Below are 20,366 nucleotides of genomic sequence, written 5' to 3'. Positions count from 1 at the left end.
TGCATCATCAGGCTTCACTGAGCATGCAACCAGAAATGCAGAACACTGCCTTCTACATATAACTGGACTTCTTGAGAAAGTTATTTTAAATGCATTTAATCAGGAAGTTGAAAGATAAAGAAGTGGTTATTTATAATGCCTCTCAAAATGCTTAGTAAACTGCTCAGAATCAGATCTCTGAAGGTAGTGTCAAACAGGTTTACTTATTGTTTAATAAGTCACTGTGAAGATTATAGTGATTGCTACTATTCAGGCCTGGAAGATGGAATGGCTGGAACAAAGCAATAACATGTAGTAAACTGTCATATACCATCTTCAAGAGAATGAAGCCAGGAGAATGGGAGCAGCAGCAGCATCTCAGAAGAAATACTATCATGGAAGAAAATATGAAAAACAGCACTGAGCCAGCAATAAAAATGTGCAGTGACCAAACACAAGGCTGAAATCATTATTCAGAAATTCCCACTCAAAACACAAGCTAAACCTCTCACTCACACACTTGATATTTCCAGAGTGAGCAAATGTTCAGGAGCACTCTTGATTTTGGGTATAAGGTAACTGGGAAGGAGACCACAGATGGAATAGATGATCTGTAGGTAAGCTCCATTCTGCTGAAAACTCTACAAACTCTTCACAGAAATAAGTGGATCTGTGGCTGTTTGCAGCAGCTGAAGGCCTTTCTCTGCCATGTCATACATCTTGAACAAGATCAAAACAGATTTCATCATACGTTAAGGAAAAAGCATTGACAAATAATTTACCAATTTAAGTTCATATTCAAAGGGAAGTAAAGGTATGAAATCAACCTTTCACTTGGCAACTGGTTAGCCAAAGAAAAGCATGAGCAAGTCATTCAGTAGAAATTATAATTATAATTATATAATTATATTATAATCACCACAATGGCTCCAATGGAACTAAAAAATTGAATCAAACATAAATTAGTTCATTTACCAGCAACATTTAAACTGTGCCATTTGTGTCTGATGCAAATAAGCCACTCCAAAGTATACAGTCTAACTTTGTGTTAACCTGAAAATGTATGTCTCTCTGTTGCAGTCACTGTCTATACAGTTGGGGGGAGCATTATTTTTCATTTGGGGATTTTTTTTTAACTTCAGTTCAAGAAAACAGTAATTATTTTAAGTTTTCCTCATAAGTATGAAAATTGAATCTCACTCCCCAGAGTTTACTGAAGTCAGTGAATGTTAAAGTAAATAAAGGTAGATTCATTGCTTTTAATGGAACAATATAAAAGTTGGCTGTTTCCTTCAGGTTTAGGTACCTTGAACATTCATAGGCCAAAACACAAAGACTTGTGTGCTGTTTCCTTTGGTTAACAGTTTATCTCAATCCTAAATGTAAAAGTTAAGAAACTCCTTCCTCTTCTTTTGTTCATTTGTAAAAACGTATTCACTTGCTCCTCGGATACTGCAGAGTATTTTATCAAAAAAAGTTGTGCTGGAGTGTGACACAAACTTCAGATCCAGTACTGCCTGCATTTCCAGCCTCTCTTCACATTAAGAGAAAGGGTGCATTTTTCAGAGTAGCTTGCCAAAATGGTACTAGAGGGCAGGCAGTATTTTTGAACCAAGGAGAAGAAAGCAAATTCAAAAGCCAAATATCTTCCCCTTAGGATATTCTATGTAATGTCCCATTAGGCCTAGGCCAATTACAGTTTCAGATATTATTGCTTAGGAATTATAACTTCATACCACAAAATGTCTGTTCTATTACTCATACAATAATCTATTGCATTTCTAAAAACAATTCTGGATCAATGGTCAAGATAAAGACCATCAAAAGGATGCAAAGGTGTATAATCAAGCTTTTATCTTGCCTTAGCCACTTCTAGGTAATTAATATTTAATGACATATATTAAGAGGGTTTTTTTTTCTGAGTTTATGCCTAATGTAGAATTCTCTAAAGTGAAATATTTGCCAGTGGCAATCTCTTTCATACAATATTAGCATATCCAATTCTTCCCTTGTGGGATGTTTCAGCATATAATATTAATTCACAATTAGGTAATGTACTCATCTTAGCAATCTCCTGTGTTCTCATTAATTAAAAACCTGGTAAAAATCACTTGTAGTCTATTCAATTTTACTTTGTTTGCTTTGCTTTGACTTTTTTCTTTTTCCTTTTTCCCCTGTCTTGTTTCCAGAGTGATGCTGTTTCTTAGTAGAAAACTGCTACCAATGCCCGCCCCATATTCAACACAGTATTCAGGAGTTACTCACATGTATGGATCCAACAGCTTCAGGAAGGATGGTATTTTTTTTTTTTTTAATTTGGTATGGTTTACTTATCTATATTAATATAAATATAACTCTAACAATAATTTTGCTTTACCGTAGGTTTTGTTCTATTGTAATTTTTTTTCACAATCCAAGTTTGAAACTACTTCAATTTCCTTTCTTTCTTTCTTCTCAGAATGAGTAATGAAATTTCTAAAAAATTGCATTCTTGCTGAAATTCTCAGGTGAGTTGTTCAAATTATGACCTGCTCACCTTTCCATTATACAGGTATTTGTGAGTTGTTACTTAAATCTTCATGCAAATTTTGATTGAGGAAATGAAATAATCAAATATGAGACATGAAATACTGGAAAATCATCCTTCAACAGGTTTCACTACGTGTTCAATTCTTATGAAAAAAGAAAGGAGCCATCATAATGAGTGTTACATACATAGAGTAGTAGATGAACTAAGATATAAAACCTGTGTCAGCTCTCAGAGGTTATAGACTCCTATTTCACAGTTACTGCTCTCTAGGACAGAGATTCTAGTATTAAACCTCAAAGTTTGAACAGACTTTTCTTTTAAAAAGGTCAGAACATTTTGGAACATTTTACTAAAAGGTGGGGTTTTTTTTTATTTTTCTGTAAGTTAATGCTAATAGCTCTATTCCTTTCTATATTTAACACCTTGTCTGTAGGATTTCTTTTGCAATACTTCTTGTCACAAGTTTTTATGACCAAACTTCATATCAGTGGTTAAGGGATGGAACAAGCTATTTTAAAGATGAACTTCAATAGAATAAAATACAGGTTTTTTTAAAGGAAAGTAATTATCATAGCAATATCTAACTTACACTCTACCAAGCCAGAATGCAAACGCCTTCAAAGAAAAGGTTATCTGTTAAAATTTTTTTGCTTGTTGTGACAGCCTTTTTTTTTTTTTTCTTTCAGGATGCTTTAAAACCAGATTCTGATGAACTAATATCGAACAGGCTGGTCCCATTTATTTCAAAAGGATTTTTGGAGTTTACATATTTATAACATATAGGTGACAGGTTACCTTGTGTTTCAGAGAAAAAAAATGTAGAAAAATGTAGTTAGAGCAAAACTTACAATGAGAGAAAAAAAAAAGTACACTGGCAACATGTATTTGTCAGCTGAAAGAAAACAAGGTGAGAGACCAGATAAGAGGCAGATGGAGAATGAAAGAAGACAAAGGAATGTGGCAGTAGATATTGTAAAAATAGCTGAGCCTGGAAACCCTAATACCCAGAGACTGTATGTTTCTGATAAAGCAGATGAGGCTCTAGTAGAGAAGAAAAAAAATTAATATGTGACTGGGTTGAAGAGAAAACAGAAATATGCAGACTGAGGATCCCACCAAAAATCAAGTTAATCTTAAAATTGAAAGCCAGAATATCTCAGGAAAATTAATGAGAAACACAGGCATCCAATGATCAGGTTAAAACCAGGGAAGCAGTAATAGCAGTATGTACTGTGGAGAAATTGTGGACATCTCACTAGCCATGAATTTGCAGTGTAATATGATAGAGGGGGAACATAAAATCCAAGTAACGAACTCTGGCAGCTAATCACAAAGTAGAGAGAAAACAGTTTCTCATCTACAATCTACATGGCTCTGCTACAGCTGTCTCTGGATTATTTCATTAATTAAGAGTAACTCATGGCCAAAAATATATATATGCTCTGAATGGGGAAATGGGAAGAAGAAGAAAAAAATACTCCACATTACTGGGTTAATTTGGGCTGGTTTATGGGGTTGAGTGGGACAGACTTAGGAGAAAAGATTAAATAGATACAGAAAGGTTTGGGGGAATTGAAGTAAACAGGGACAAACTGGCACAAATACTAGCAGCAAAAAATGTCCATGTAAGAAGACAGGAGCAGAATCCAGATATCTAAATGTCCTTTTAGAAAATTACCTGAATGCTGTACAGACAATTCTGCTCGTAGCCCTCAATCTGGTTCTTATTTCAGCTCCACTAAAAACACTAAACTCTCCATGATCTCTCTTGGCAAGCAGGTCTTCCCCACTGCCAGTAATTTGGAGATATCAAGAAAACCCCAACATACTTTTCGAAGGAAAGGAGGAGGTTTAGGGTGGAGGAGGACCACGGAAACAAATAAATATAAAGAGCTCAGTATTTATACTCATAAACAAGTCAGGAAGGTATTTGCTGAGCCTCCCTCCTCAAGCTGAATCCCACAGGAGGTGGCCCCACCTGCTTCTTCAAGAACTGCTCAGCTTTACCCAGACAAATGTCTCAGAGTTTGAATAAGGCTGCAGAGAACCAACTCACCATCAGGAGTTGTACTGTGCCATCTGCATGCCTCAGCTTCTAGCCCAAAGTCCCTGGTTCCTGTTTGGGCTGAAATGCAACCCTGAAAAGCAGCAAGACCACACTGGACTGTGATGAACTGAAGGCACTTCAGTTCAGTATTATTTTCCTGGGATTCAGCTTTGCATAAGGAACTGCTGCAGGTTGTCTTCTCCTGACTCTGACTCCGACTCCCTGGGCTGAATGCAGCTCCCCTTTGGTTGGCAGCACACTGTGGGGAAGAGGAACTGAGACAGTTTGGGCACAGTCATGGCTGCTGCCTTGGCAGTGTGGGCATCATCAGCTCTGCATGTAGTAGTCCACTGAACTGGCTTCCTGCAGCCTGTCCAGGAGGTGGAAGTAGGTCATTTGCGAGTCACTTGCCATACAGGCTTGGCTTATCTCCACAGTCTCAAACAAGTGATTTGTACTTAGCCCTACAAGTAAAGACAATGGTCTTTACATGTCCCTTAAAATGATGTTTGAATCTGAGGGCCAGAACTGCTAAGTTTCCTCAGCAACTCTGTTGGGGATTGTAAACAATGCTTCTCCATTATTAAAAAAAAATTTAAAAAGAGGGAAAGGAAGATTACCCTGTATCCATGGCTACATGACTACACACCATATCATCAATACCATGTCTCTGAGCAGCTGAGAGTGTCTAACATATTTTGGAATTTTAATGAAACCCATCAGGGAATATCTGATAGGTAAAACATCTGGAAATCAAAAATCCAGGGAGCCGTATAAAACTCAAGTGAGGACTGCTTCAATTCCCATTTTTGTCACACCTTTATGTATTTTTAAGCACATTTCTACCTTTAAAGTTATCTCTGCCAAACCTGCTGTCAGAGCAGTTTGGTTATAACCCATTCCCAGCTGATGCTATCAAGCTGACCTGGTGAGGCAGGGCTGTCAGAGTAAGCAGATTCCAATGTACAGTAGTTGAAATTATAAATGACAGGGGCTATACACCAGAGAAAAATGTGATTATGCCATCACTCCAGTGCCCATTAAGCTCAGCAATTTCTAGCTATTTGAAAAACTGAGATGTCATTTCTGCAACATCTTGAATGTAATAAAATCCACCATTTTAACACTGTTGCTTCTCAGGACCTAACTGGACTGTTATCTAAATAAACATTTCAGGAGGTTACTTACGTGTATCAGACTTTTAATTCATAATGTGAAGCTATACCGTTTTGGAAATGACAAGCTCTCAGTGACTCTGTGTCTGCCAGTGACCATAGCACCAGGATTTATAGCAGGAGACTTTGCAAAGCCTGGGAAGTGCTTGGGCTCCTAAATCTCTCGCTTTCAGAAATCTTGCAAGGACTGGCTCTGAGAAGTTCCCACACAGTCCACTCTTTGAACTACCACAGAAGTACAGCAAAAATGTACTTTTAGCAGTTCTACTCTTCTTCTACAACTGGAGAGTGCAGTTAACTGAATTACCTGAACCTTAGATAGGTTTACATTTCATTTGAAGATATTTTTGAAAAGCTTTTTTTTATTTTTCCTGGAGTAGTGCTTCCTGCGAGAACTCATAAAACATGGGAAAATGTAAAAGTGAATTTCACACCTATCTGTACCAGAATGTGCCACAAAGTCAGGGCAGAACTTAATAGGGAACTGCTGGGAGGCTTCCCACGGATTGCACTGGGCTTTACATTAAACCCTGAGAAATCCAAACCCCTCTTTTTCTACTCAGCCAACTTCCACTTCTAGTTTTGTGTCAGAAAAATCATGAAAAAGAGAACTCAGCCCTACTGAAGTAAGGGCACCCAGGAAAATCAATCATGGAAGAGATCTTAATTCATAAATGTTCTTGGGAAGAAAATTTAAAGAAACTTTTTCATCTTTGACCCAGAGGCACTTAATGAACCTGGATGGAAAGTAATGTTTCTAATTGGACAAATGTGTGCTCAAGAACCATCTGAATGTTTATTTATGAGCTACAACTATGAATTAACTGTAAATCTGGCTCAATGTAATGAAAAAAAAAAAAAAAAAGTCACACAGCAGGAAGCAAAATGTAAACCAGTCCTACTGAAAAACTGATGACAAAAAGGCTACACAATGGAACAGAATGAAAGGACAGACTGCAGATGCAAAATACATCTTTTCAAAACCAAATAAATGAAGGACAGAATTATTCAATCAATACTTGTAAGTCACAAGGAAAGGATGCATATGAAAATGCTTGCTAGTGTTTGTGGGAGGGCAAATTTGCAGGTAGTGTCTCCCTGGAAGTGTTAGTTTTTATGTGAAAATAAGGGATAATAAACCAAGCTTGAAAAATTTTAGATTTTAATCAAGATTTAGAGCTAAGAAACTAACTCTTTGACAGTTGAGACTTCACTATTCCAAATATATTCACAAGGGAAGGTTGCAGACAGCAGAAAGAGATTAAAAATATTTTTATCTCTTGCTTTCTAATGTTACTGGCTTCAGCAAAGTTTTCCCTGGTTTATTCATTGTTACTGAGAAAGGAGAAGGAAGCTTTTTAATTCAGTTTTAATGTATTTTTTCACTAAAAAAGATGAAATGTGTCTATTACTCAAGATTAATTTAATTCTGACCTGTTAATCCTCACTGGATTATGGGATTCTTTATTTATGTTCTTCTGTACTTATCTGTAACCATCAGCTCTGAAGTGCCACTGGGTTTAGAAAACAAATGTTTAAAGGAAAATATTTTTGTGTCTTGCTAATCCTGTTTTCCACCAGTTTTTCTATGTTGAACACTATAGTATGATACTTCTCCATTTTCTTGAGTTAAAGTGGTAGCTCTGAAAAAGATAGAAAGGTAACATTAGCAACCAGAAGACAGCCTTTTTTGTGTGTTATTTGCTGTTTATTTTCCAGCTAAGCTGTCAAGAATGACCAAACAGGTTCACACTGCTGTTCTTAGCCCAATCTTCAAGTAATTTCAAGATATTAAGCAACCTACAGTTATTGTGAAGGTCTTCTGTCACGGCAGGCCCCCAGCTGAGTATTAATTAGCATTGACTCCCTGATTGCAGAAGGCTGATCAATTGCTTTATTACATCTTATACTATATTATATTATACTTATTAAGAAACTCAGTAACCCTTTCAGCCAGTCCAATACAACTTTGACCTAATTGGTCAATCAATCCAAACACCATCCAGTATCCAATTTGTTTACCCTTTGGTAAACAAATCTCCATGATACATTCCACATGTGCACAACAGCAGGTACAACAAGTGGAGATAAGAATTGTTTCTCATTCTTTTCTCTGATCTTCTCACAGCCTTCCCCAGGAAAATGCCTGGGAAAATCTGTGCCTGCTCTCTGTGGCCAGAAAGCTGCTGCCACAGGCCTTCCACTTCCACTTTTTCTGTGTCAAGATCAAGTTTGAATTTTTAATCCTATGGAATATTAATACACAGCTTCCAATGTAAATCTCCCCCAGTCACTACCCAGGAGATACTGATGCCCTAGAAATACTGAAACTTTGAGAAAACCATGGTGTAAGAGAATCCTAAGACACTCTGTACCACCAATGCTATAGAGTTAGTCCCATATTTCTTTGCTCCTATTTTAGACTTGTTTCTATTGTTTCTAATGTTTCTATTTTATCATCTTCCTTTCCTTTGGTAAAAGTCTCAGTCTCCCCACTTACAGTTCTTCAAATAGCTGCATATAATTTCACAGCTGAAATATTTTATGTCTGAGTTTTACTGCAAAAAGCAACAATCCTGAAGACCACATTTTATAAAAACCCAAGATAAACAGCTTCAAGGTATAGCAAATTTAATCCTTCCTAAGTCCTGACTTAAGAAAAAACTTACACTGAGACATAAGTATAAGTAATAGAGAAGTCTGGATGTTGAAATCTGCAATGACTCGTTCCTCTAGTAAAACAGTCTCCTACAAGTGCTACACATTTTTTTAAGTCAATAATTTGTATCATTAGAAAGTTGAGGAAAGCCACATTTATGTGGGATGGAGATAGTCTGGATCTAAAATGAAAGATGTGACTCATAACAAATGACAGTTATGTATTAGATTGCATTTTTTTCCTTCCTTCTTCAATTACCCAAAATTTATTATGATGTTACTCTATTTTTCTGGAGAAATATCTCACTTCCTCCTCATCTCCAACATTCTCCTTCTCCAATTGACAAGTTAGAATACTGAGAATCGTACAAAATCTATCTTACAATTTACAAAAAAATATAATTTATTAGAAGAACACTGTAAGAAATGGAGTGGAACTGTAGCACACCTTTTCAATCACTAGAAACTCACATATACACACAGAGACCACAACAAACAATCCTGTTTCTGTTCCCTTCCTGGGCAATCTCTTTGGCCCCAGCACAAGGATTCCGTATGTTCTAAACTTCCAGGGAGAACCATTGTATCCCACCTTTCTGTCCATGGCTTATGTTTTGGTACAGGAATCCTGCCAGAGGAAAAGGGAACACCTCAGCTCAAGACCTGAAGGCTCTTCACACGGATGTGGACACTACTCTCAGAAATCCCAGTATCTTAGTAATCTAAGCATGTCGCCTTCCAGAACATTAGTCATGCAAGGACATGAGGTTTATTGATAAATTCAATGCAATGTATGACAACAAGTAAAATCGATACCCTGAAAGACTTTGAAAAGGGAAATCAAACAAATTCAGTTATGCTTTGCAAAAGAAATACCCAGTTAGACATAGTACTAAAAAGACTTGACCTCTTTCTTCATTGCTTCAAAAACCTGTTTGGGCCCAGGGCAGAGCTCTGTGGAAACTCAGAAAGTTATTCCTCTGCCTGGGGACCCTTTCTTCATGATCTTAATCTTATTTCTGTGCTTCCACTTTGAAATAGGACTCTCTGATTGTGATATTGCACATCTTTAAGTATTTCCTCACCTTGTCTTCCAAGTCTGCAGTTGATATTGACATCTCTTTCTCTTGCTCTTGCTTTGCTTGTTGCCTCACAGTCTTTTTTATCTTTTGAAGGAATATGAGCCCTCCTATGATATTATCAGGTTTTCATCCCCCCAAGACAAAGGTCAAGCTGCTCTATTATTGTTCCTAGCTATTAATAGAAAGATATATCAAGGACATCCCCATGTCCCTCATGCCAGAAACGTGGAGACAGCCCCTGTGTAAGAAGATAAACAGTTTGCAAAATAAAACCCATCTTCAAATTTTGGGAACTAGTGTCGAAAGCTAACAGTCGAGAGCATCTCATTTTATTTTCCATCCTTGATATTTACTTGACTTTGGATTTGAGAATATCTGCTCTTTAAAATATGGCATCTGTGTTTAGACACCAGATCCATTAACTGCATTGACAGAGTAGGCAGAAGGAGCAAAGTCCAGAGAGAGTAATCCTCCACTAATGGAAGATGTCATATCTCCACAAAATCAATTTGTTGAGGTGACAGCCCATCTGTTGCTTTTGGTGAAAGTCACAATACCATGGGTAATAGTTTTTCAGAGCTGAATTACCTTCTCTTACATATGAAAATTAGTCATACCATAATTGAAGGCGCTTTAAAGCTAGCATTTGCATATTGGCAGCTCTTGGCCATGTGAAATAGTTTTTCGCAGTTGTGAGTTCCAGGACATAAGCTGCAAGAAGCAAACACACAGACCATGTATGTCAATGACCTTACGATCATAAGACCTATTTGGGACTGATTCTGTTTTCTGAAATAGATCTGGAGTGATCTCTTCTGACATGTTAATTACAGCCTCCTAAAACAAATAAGCATAAAAAAGCCCCTTTGTTCCATTTTAAAATCTAATTTCAATATTATTGGAGTATTCTCAGAAATGTATATGCTCTAATGGCAGAGATCCCAAAATGCATCACACAAAGGGCTAGTGAGGACTACATTTTCTAGACTCTGTAAACTTACTTTTAGCATGCAGAAACTTCAATAAATTAAGCGGTTCATGTATGTTAAAACTGGCTTAATGTATGTGTTGAAGCTTTAGTAAAGAGTGCCACAAGAGAATCAATTAATGGGAGTCTATTCAAAGGTGTAAATTAAGACAGCTAACCTTAGTTACTTTAAATAGCTTCTTGACAGGCAAGTTACTATGTAGATTCCATTTCCCACTAGTAGGGATTAAGTGATATTAGAACATCTAAGTGAATCAAATTATTTAAGAATTTAAAGTCTATAAAAAGGCCAGAGTATAACTTATACATCAACTTACTCTCAGACCTGAATGCTTCTAAACAAGTAATTCAGAAATTAATAATCAGTGTGTTTGTTGGTTCTTCATTTCTGTTCATTTTGTGAAGCTTTTAATTTTTTTCTTTGATATTTCAGTTGCTGTACTCCTCCACACAGAAGTGGAAAGAGCTGCTATTTGATCAGGTGGGACACACAGCTGCATGGCCACTATTCCACAGCACAGCACACAGCAGGGAAGCTGAAGGAGGATACAGTCTCCTGAACCTTTTAATACAGCTGCCTCCCAAAAACATATTTGAAATAAACCCAGCAGATGCAGAAGTCAGACTGTTGATGCACCTCAGCATGAGAAAAAAGCCCCCCTACTGTACATCACAATGGACACTCTAAAGAATTATGGTCATCACTGTTTGTCATGTCAAGAGAAGGGATTTGGGTTGATAAGAGTTACTTCTGTCTTTGACACTTGTAGACTCTGGCTTCCCAAGATTTATGGCTCAGATTTTATTTGCCTACAGTCTCAGAACTCTTATTTTAGAGCTGTCTTAGGTGAATACATCTCATTCCAAGACAATTCCTGATGGCAGGAATATAATGCTATCCCTCTGTTTTGAATAAGGGATTACTTTCCTAATTTGGGGTTTAGAAAGGGGCTAGTAACTGGTAAATCATTCTGGATTTAAGGCATCCTTGGACAAATCCTGGAAAGCACTATGGAATGAGAAATCTTGGTCTTTCCACAGACTCCCGAGGAGATGGAGAGAAGCCAAAGAATGCTTTTTTCTTCCCAATACTACTGTACGTTGGAAGGGAGATTTGGTGCCTGCAAATAGCCAGCAGCACACACCCAGAGAAGAGTTTGAGAACAAGATATGAGGAAAGTCTCTGTTCCATTAACATTTTCACTAGGTGTCTGATTTATCAGTCAGTTTTTCTTTCAGTGCATTCCCTCTGGGGGCAAAATTGCTCCACCCAACACCTAAATACTCATGAAACACCTCGACTTCCCAAGTATGTCTGGAAAGAAGACAGTGGGAACTTTTATAGTGAGAAATTTCTTTCCCCTCCCAAGATATTGGTTCATCCAAAACCCCAATGTTTTTTCTAACAGAAAGTCTTAAGATTAGTTTTCTTCCCTCCCTAGAAATTATAAAAATATTTCTAAATACATTTAGAAATTATAAAAATATTTCCCAGGAGTGGGGAATGTGAGATTGTTTTCTTCATCAAAACAAGGTATTGGTGTTTTAATTTGACGTTCTTGTTATGTTTTATTAAGCTGACTATTAACCACTGCAACCATTTTTAATGTTAAAAAACTACATAAATTATTTTGATAGATAAACAAAAAAATTCTTAAATGTCACTTTTTTTTTTTTTTTAAATAACTCCCTGGCTTAAAATAAAAAAATATTATACATTTAATCTGTGAAAAAATTTTCACAAGGTAAGAAAAAAAATCTGCAGCAACATATAGGCTCCTTTGCATAATGGCTCTTTCTCCAGTTTTTCTTTGAATCCATTCCTATCTATCCTAAAGGCAGATCTTATTCATGTCATATAGTTAGGTTCTAAAAAAATCTGTTTCAGGTTTTTAAAGCTAAAAGTGGGTGATCTAATCATGCAGGCAGTCAGATGTTTAGGATGTCTAAAAACAAGCCTGATCTAAGCAAGCTTTTAGGCTGTTTCTTTAGTTAATGGAAAATTAATATCAGGTGTACAGGGTGTTGGTTCAAGCACAAGGTGTTGGTTCAAAAACAATGTCTAAAATATATGGGATTAATTCTCTTGAAGGCTTGCCTACAGGTTGACTATAGAGCATGCCAGGTAAATAGGTCAGACTAGATGAACAACTCTCAGATATCTAAAGTTATAAGAGACTAATGCCTTCTCTCCTTCTCAATTAAATTAATGAAAACATAGAGTATTTCTTAGCAGCATTAAAGTTGAATAAGTTTTTTTAATTCCTAAACAATTTTAGGGTTGTTTTCTGCCTTATATTTTTGACAAAATTTCTCACTAACAAAAGAAAGCTTTTGTTTTCCTAAATCATTTGACTTTATTGTTTGAACTTGGCATCAGACAGCAAACCTGGCTGAGCTGTCACACTGTCATCACAGGACACTATGAGAAAAAAAAGAGGACAATATTTTTGGCCACACTTCATGGAAGAAGACATGAGGGCATATATACTTGAAATGGTACTCCATGTCTTCCAAACCTTTGCAAAATTATTGACAGAACACCAGATTTTTGGTAAGCTGTTATTAGAAACAGCAACTAAAATTAAATAGTACCCCAGAAGATATCTCTCCATGTAGTTACATAAAGACTCTTAAATGAGGAGTTCATGGATTCATGCTTATTTTCTGATTATGAGTGATCTCTTAAATATGCATGCTTGTTAAACATATTTATGTTGCAGATTATGTCAAAACAAGTAACATAATTCTTAATCAATGCAGACCTGGTTTTCTCCTTTCTTTTCAGTCCACCAACATAACAGGAGAAAAGCAACCTCTATTAGATAAATCAAGCATCTGAAAAGCAAAGCCAAGTCAAAAGTAGAAGAAAGAGTGCTACTTTATGTTCATCTTCCATGTCTAAGCTGTCAACCTTTCAGTCTCTGCCTGTTCTTTGAAAGGGAGCACAAGAGCTGTCATTTAATACTCAAGGGATATTAGCAATGAAAGAACTATCATTTAAATAAAAATAAGAGTTGTGAAACTGATGTTGCAGCTGTATGATCTCCAGCTAAGTTTTGTTTTGTATGTCAGGCGATGATATTTCATTCAGCAACTCCAAACCAGATATGAATGATAAAATTCAACACACCTTGCATTTAGACCTCTGGCAAGAAACATAAACCAAGTGTGTATGTGGCAGGTTGCCTCAATGACTGACACAAAGCAAATGCTAGATTTAGAATGCCTTCTTTTGCTGGCTGACCCAGCAGAACAGCACCTCAGTGGGCTGACAGTCTTTTATATATCTCTGCTCTCTCGATTATAACATCACATCCCATTTAGCACTCCAAATTCACAGTCATTTACGGACACCACCCAAGCCTAGGCAGACAGCTGAAAGGATACAACTGTTTGGTTGTTATTATTAGCCATCAAAGTTCTGAAACATTGTCATCTTGTGGCAGGTTGAGGACATAACAAGGGCAATAACTGGGTATTTCCCTGACCCTGGAAACTACCAGGATGCTTGGGGAAATTTTGAGCGTAAGGCACATGTAGAAATTGCTGCAGGGGAGTTTCCCCAGTGCCACACTGTGGCAAGACTGGGACAAACTAAATCACAGCTGTCTTACATACTGGATCAGGTCTTCAATTTGTAGCACTATGTGTTCTTTCAGGTGTAGCAATGCTCATTAAATACAAAGGAATTTAGCCATTAGACCCACTTGCTTTTTCATCTGAGGAAGTACCAGCAGTTTGCATATTGGTATCTCACTACATATATACCTAGCCAATAAAAATTACACCTGACAGAGATTAAAAGGTGAGTGTTAGCAACCTAATGCTAATATCTGCTGTACCACCCGACATTTTCTTGCTTTCAGGAGAGATCCTACTGGAATAGCTCTGCTATCTCTGATTTGCACTGTCACATGCCTTCTTCCAGAGTATCTGAAGGACATGCTAGACTCAGCACAGTTCATCCCAGATATTACACTGTGCGCCACTCATTACCCAGTAGAACAGTGTGTCACCTAACCTTGAGTCATCACTGAGTCAGTTTTAGCTCTTCAAGACTCAGTGCCATAACTTTCTGCTCAAAGTTCCTGAGTCATGCAGGAGGAAAGGAAAGGGGAGACACAGCAAAACTTCACTTTACACAAACGCCTATTGACATGCCCAGGCTAAGGGCACATCTGTCAGGGTGCATGTAGACACATCTGGCTGCAAAGAGAAGGAAAATATTCAAACATGCTCAGCAATATACCAATGCAGCTATTCAGATCTTAGAACAAATGTCTGGATTCAGCAAATTTGATTGCCAGTGTCAGATTGTGTGTCTCCACTGCCTATGAAAATCCAGGTTTCAGCAACATGTATGTCTGCCTTCTCTCACTGCCAGGTCTTTGCTAACACATTTGTAGTAGAAAACAGAACTTGCACACAACTCCAAGCTCTTTCCTATGAAATCAAATTATTTACTTACACTAAAAATTATCTCACAGCATCACAACTGGATTAAAATAAGTACTTGAAGGTTTTCCTGCTTCCTAAAGAGTCAAGCCCAAGGTCATTTGGTTCACCTCATAATAAATAAGAATTTCCATTTTTATATGTCACCTGATGGCAGACTGTGGATGGAAGACTCATGGAAAAACTAATGATAGCCTCTTGATATATATAAAGTGAATAAATTCCTTATTTTGCCTGAGGAAAAAACAAGAGCCACCACCACAAATGCAGGTCAAATCAAGAGCTGAGCAATATCTGTAGGGAGAGATCCAGTAGAGAATGAAAGCAAATGGATATAGTTGTTTTTTTCCATTGGAGATACATGCAGGCAAGTGTATGCATAAACTGACACACAGAAATATCACAGACAGAGTACACAACAGAAAGTCAAAGGCAGCTAGTCATTGTATGACCCTGACCAGAAAGAAACCCAGGAGGGTTTGTGAGGGGAATGCAGACTGGAAAACAAAGAGTATGGGCAGGAATTATAAGAGAAAAAGCATTCCGCTTTTTGATTTCTACTGATCTGGGGAGATAAACTTCTATATACATTAACAAATATGTTTTATCAAATCAATATAATATTGTCTTCTACCTGGGATGAAAGATTTCATCCCAATAATACCAACCTGCAGAAACCTAAGTTTTTGCCAAATGCTCGGACTACAAAAGGCAGAGGCGTATCACATTTAGGCTCATGTCTAAGACTACTAAACTGCCTGTGAGGAACAAAAGGCCCCAATTCTGTGCTAACCTGGGTCAGACCTGGGCTTCCTGAGGTCATTCAGCCACATGACCCTGACCTGGACTAGGAAGGTAGACAAAGATTGTTTATGCCACTCTCAGTAGAGGAGAAAGTATCTGGCTGTGAGTAATATCAGAACTGAGAGTCAGATAATATCTGAGCTGGCATAAAATCTAGTGCATAATTGCATGCCTTGAAAATCCCTTGAGCACACTGGAAAAGTCAGGGTTACTTTGAACCAGTTCTCTGCCGTACCATATGGCTGTGACATTTTAAATCCTACATTTAAATCCTGGTTCTAAAACCATATTTTCTATTCCTTGCAGCCACAGCCTAAGGAATTAAAGAGTAGGAAAACATTGCAAAGATAGCAGCCAGCTAAGAGGCAACATTAAAGCAGAAGTATGCCTCAAATCCCATCCCTCTGTGGGGTTTATTGAATATAAATAGAGTAGCAGGAACAGAACTGAGATGCCTCAAGCACTCCTGTATCGTGTTTATTATCTGGCATGATGCACATTTATTTATTCCACATAAAATAGAAGCTTTAACAGGGGGAATGAGAACATCTTCAGTCTGCCCACAGTAGTTAATCCCAAGTTCAAATCACTTCAGAAAGATGAGAAAAATTAAATCCTTCCCATCATCACCATGAAGTCTGAGCTATAATTAGTAGCTGAACAATTAAAAGAGGAACGAGATGGAGCAAGCACTTCCAGGGATGCTCCATATGAAGCCCAATTCAAAAAGTAGGACTGCAGCATGCTTACCAATCAGTCACAGAGGGAAGCTAAACAATTTTGGAAGCTAGCTCAGACCTCAGTCCCATAGGGTGCTCCACTGTGACAGCATTCTGCACATGCCCTTTAGCTATCACCGGTGTGAGGACTATGAAATAAAACTACCAATCCACATTTTGGAAGAATTGAGAGCATCAGTAAGGTGGTTCCTCAATTTCAGATGCTTTGGGACAATAAGAACCCAATGCCTGGACGAAAGCAATGGAATACAGACACTGCCTGCTGCAGCGTTAGAGATCCACCAGCTTCCCTCTAACTGCGAAATTGCAGTGTGGATTGTTGCCTATCATGGCTACCTTGTAGCATTGAGGTTATGTGTTTGGGTATGAGAAGGTGGATACTTTATAACATCCCAGACAAATCTCTGGTGTAAAGTCTGTCAGGACTAATAAAGTTCCACCACACAGGAATTCAAGGATTCAAGGAGTTTCAGGACTAAGGGAAGCAAAGGAGAATGTGTTCATTGCTTAAAGGACGGTCTAAATGTTATTTTTCCAAAGCCATTCATTAGTATTTTTTTTTACCCATGAGAGTCATACTCCTATAAACGCTGTCTCATATATTTAAAGGCATAAAAGGTGACCGGCCCCTACTTAAATGAATGAAAACAATGTTCCTTTCTAATCAGATTTTACAGGAGATCACTAATCAGCAATTTTTGAATGAGGAACTGTAGCCAGCTAATCCATATCCTCTGATGCCTTCACCTTCCCATTTACCTTCTCACTGCCATTGCTCACATGGTTATTTCGCCGATCAGATGCTGAAATGTTGGGTTGGCATTTATTCAAGCAAAGCAAGCATTTTTATGCAGATCAAGGGAAAACACCTAAACAGTACTAAAGCAAGGAGCAGATGTCTGCAGTTTATCTTCCTTGATTTAATTTCAATAGAATTTACATAAGGTCCTCTCATTATTCAAGTTATCACATTAGGGAGTCTGGGCTTGTGGTGAAGATTGACAGATATTTGTGAAATTTGTCCAGCATTTGCAGAGGACAACCTTACAGATATGAACAGAGAAATCATTGGAGTTCATTCACTCTTCCAGAGCTGGAAAGGATTACACAGTGGATTACTTTTGGATTAGGTTCAGAGTTGATATTCTTTTCAAGTATCTCATCTGATACAACACATAAAACTTCTATATTAAGTCAAGGTTCTTTAAGGTATTTAGCCTTAACTGTCTCAGCTAAGTTTCTCTGAGGGTTAATATTTTGGCTTATCTTGGAGGGGGAATTTTAATGAAATTTACTTTAAATAATTTTCTGAACAGCTGTTAGTCACTACAGTCACGAACTCCTGGAGAAGTTAGGACACTAGCTCTACTTCCCCTTCCTAACTCTCGCACTACTCTCTCAAGGCCTTAGAGCAGACAAAACCTTATTGTCTTCACTTATGTCCAATGCTGGAAAGGAGGCTGAGAGGTCAGGATTAAATATATAATCCTCTCATTCCTCTGGAGAATCATGCTATGAGTAGCAAAGCAAATGTTCATTTTTTTTGGAGCTAAGATTACAGACTTGAAAGATGGCTGCTATCCTGGCCGCTCTAGAAATTATTGAAGTAGACTTGGAGTCTGGGGTCTTTCAAAGGCAGCCTATCAAATGATATTTCACTTTACAGGTTAGAAGTTAAGCATATAAGTATCAAGTGAGCAAGAACCAAGAGACTCTACCACTAAAGCAGGCAAAATGCCATCTGTCAGTGATGTTCAGCATCTCCAGGAGGCAGCAGTTTCTACTTCATGCCGAGTTCACTTCTGTGAAACTGCAAAGCATCACTATCCCTTCTGTGCATCAGCCCTGCTGTGTGCAATTTGGAGTCTGGCACCCTGCAGTACCAACTCATGATGGGGACAATCTCCACAGGTGACAGATGCGCACTTTTACAGTCCAAACTTTAAAAGGTGGATGTTCAGAACAGAGAAGCTTTCCAGTTCAAATCCAGTATGAGTCAAGGTAACCAAGCACACTGTCATACAAACATTGTGCATTCCCACAGTGTGCTGCTCTCTAAGACTGCAGAATACACAAGGTGACTCACCTTGGTGGGCATGCATTATGTTCAGTCTGTTCTTCTGTCAAATGGGTAATTTCTTAAGAGCTGGCCTTTAGTTTTCTCTTGCCAGAGTGTTTCTTGTGTGGTATGTTAGAGTACCAGTTCCAGAAGAGCCAATGACTTTCATATTGCTGTGAAAGAAGACACAAAATAAGTGCAGTATCACAACTGCTCTCACTCCACAAGCAATACATGACATCAGATTTCAGACAAGGTATGTTGTTTGTTCAGACCTCAGAAAATTTTTTATTTACTTTGGCACTAGCAGGCTCACTAGAAACACATAAAATTTTAAGTTAAAGAAAAAAAAAAAAATCAATCAACTTATGCATTAAATCTTAGTTGCCATCTGTCCAGGCCATTGCAATTCAAATGTTTTTTCCTTCTTCATCTCAGACAGACTTTTTACTCTCAAGTACCTGTTGAGGAAAGAGCGTTTACTTTCATGAATATATATTTATTCATGTGTACATGAACATATGAATTTGAAAATACAGAAACATTATCCATACTTAATCAGACTGTGCACTTTACTCATTGTACTTCTATCTTTAGTAATGAGTGGTCATTAAAAATGCATTTTAGCAGAATCTTTTATCTTATTAAAAACTGTGTTATAATACATTTCCTGCTACAGGAATCTTGATACAGTGGATTATATCAAGAATGTCACAGCTGCAGCTAAATTATGCACCACTATGAGAGGATGTGTACAAATGAGACTGGACTTTACACTTTCAGTGAAAGACTGGTCCCATCCCCAAAAATTTGCTTCTAGTCCATAATCATAATAAGTGGGAGAAAGGAAGTATTGTTAAACACAATGTGTATACGAGGGAAAACAATACAAAGAAAGAACTTGCCCAAAATCACAAAGGAAAGCAGGAACAAAGGGAAGCTGGTAATTGAACCCAAATGTTCTAAAACACACTTCTGTTGCCTTAAGAGTAACTTCTTTTTATTTTATGTTGTCTTTAATTCTTTTCGCTTCGCTTAAATATTATGGTGACAGCTGCCTCACAGAAATCAAAAAAAAAAAAAAAAGGAGGGAAATAATTTCTTGAACAAAAAATCAAGCAAAAGAAGAGATCTGCACTTTCTTCATACTGACTTGTCTGCTGTCTTCATCGTAGGAACACCACACGACTGTGATAGCTTCCTCAGTTCTTTTAAATAGATCATTTTTATAATTGATAGTGTAAAGCAATCTGCTCCTGAATTAAAGATTAAACCAAAAGTAAGCCTTGAGTCAGTGTGAGAGTGCATATTATTCAAGGATCCTGTTTATTATAAGGGTAATTTTACCCCTTAATACCCCTTGAGTAAAAATGTTCAAAGTCAAAGTAATGACCTTACTGTAAATTATATTCCCAGAAGGAATGAGTCTTAACTGTCATACCAGAATAGTGCACCTCAATCATTTTGAAAAATTAAAAACTGGATGATCTGTACACATTTAAAACAATTCCGTTTCATCTAATATTTTTCTTAGTAAATTTGCAAGCTGGCAACTTTTACATGGTCCCAACATTTTCTTCATTAACAGGACAAAGAGAGAACTTCTTTCTTATTCAACACACAGTCCAGCTGAAGTCCAGCATTCAAGTAGACAGCAGAGAGGGGAAACAAATAAACAGCCCAGGAAACCTGCAAAGCTTAACCTTAAAGTACAGCTGGTTAAAGAAACAGCTTATTGTCCTGGCAGCAGGCAGAAAATTGTCTGCATTTTATCCACTGGTATTCCCAGAAAATGCAGTATTAAAGGCTTCATTGACCTAGAAGAGAAGAAACCCAGGCTCTGGCC

General features: G+C 37.5%; 1 long non-coding RNA gene across 2 annotated transcripts in view; it reads right to left on the bottom strand.

The window, feature by feature from the left end:
- Window positions 1-547: 547 nt before the first annotated feature.
- Window positions 548-20,366, bottom strand: part of LOC128810766 (uncharacterized) — a 122,710-nt gene continuing 102,891 nt past the window's right edge. The window contains exons 2-4 of one of the 2 annotated variants that reach the window (XR_008438130.1): window positions 18,548-18,693; window positions 7,166-7,374; window positions 548-698 (exon numbers count right to left, since the gene is read on the bottom strand). This is a non-coding gene — a long non-coding RNA (uncharacterized LOC128810766). Of the gene's footprint in view, window positions 699-6,639; window positions 7,375-18,547; window positions 18,694-20,366 lie in introns of those variants that run through there. The other variant, XR_008438129.1, reaches the window with a different exon arrangement.

This window comes from Vidua macroura, chromosome 1 (genome assembly GCF_024509145.1).
Source record: "Vidua macroura isolate BioBank_ID:100142 chromosome 1, ASM2450914v1, whole genome shotgun sequence".
Classification (NCBI taxonomy): domain Eukaryota; kingdom Metazoa; phylum Chordata; class Aves; order Passeriformes; family Viduidae; genus Vidua; species Vidua macroura.
Note: the sequence above shows the minus strand (reverse complement) of the source record. Positions and strands in the feature narration are given on the sequence as shown.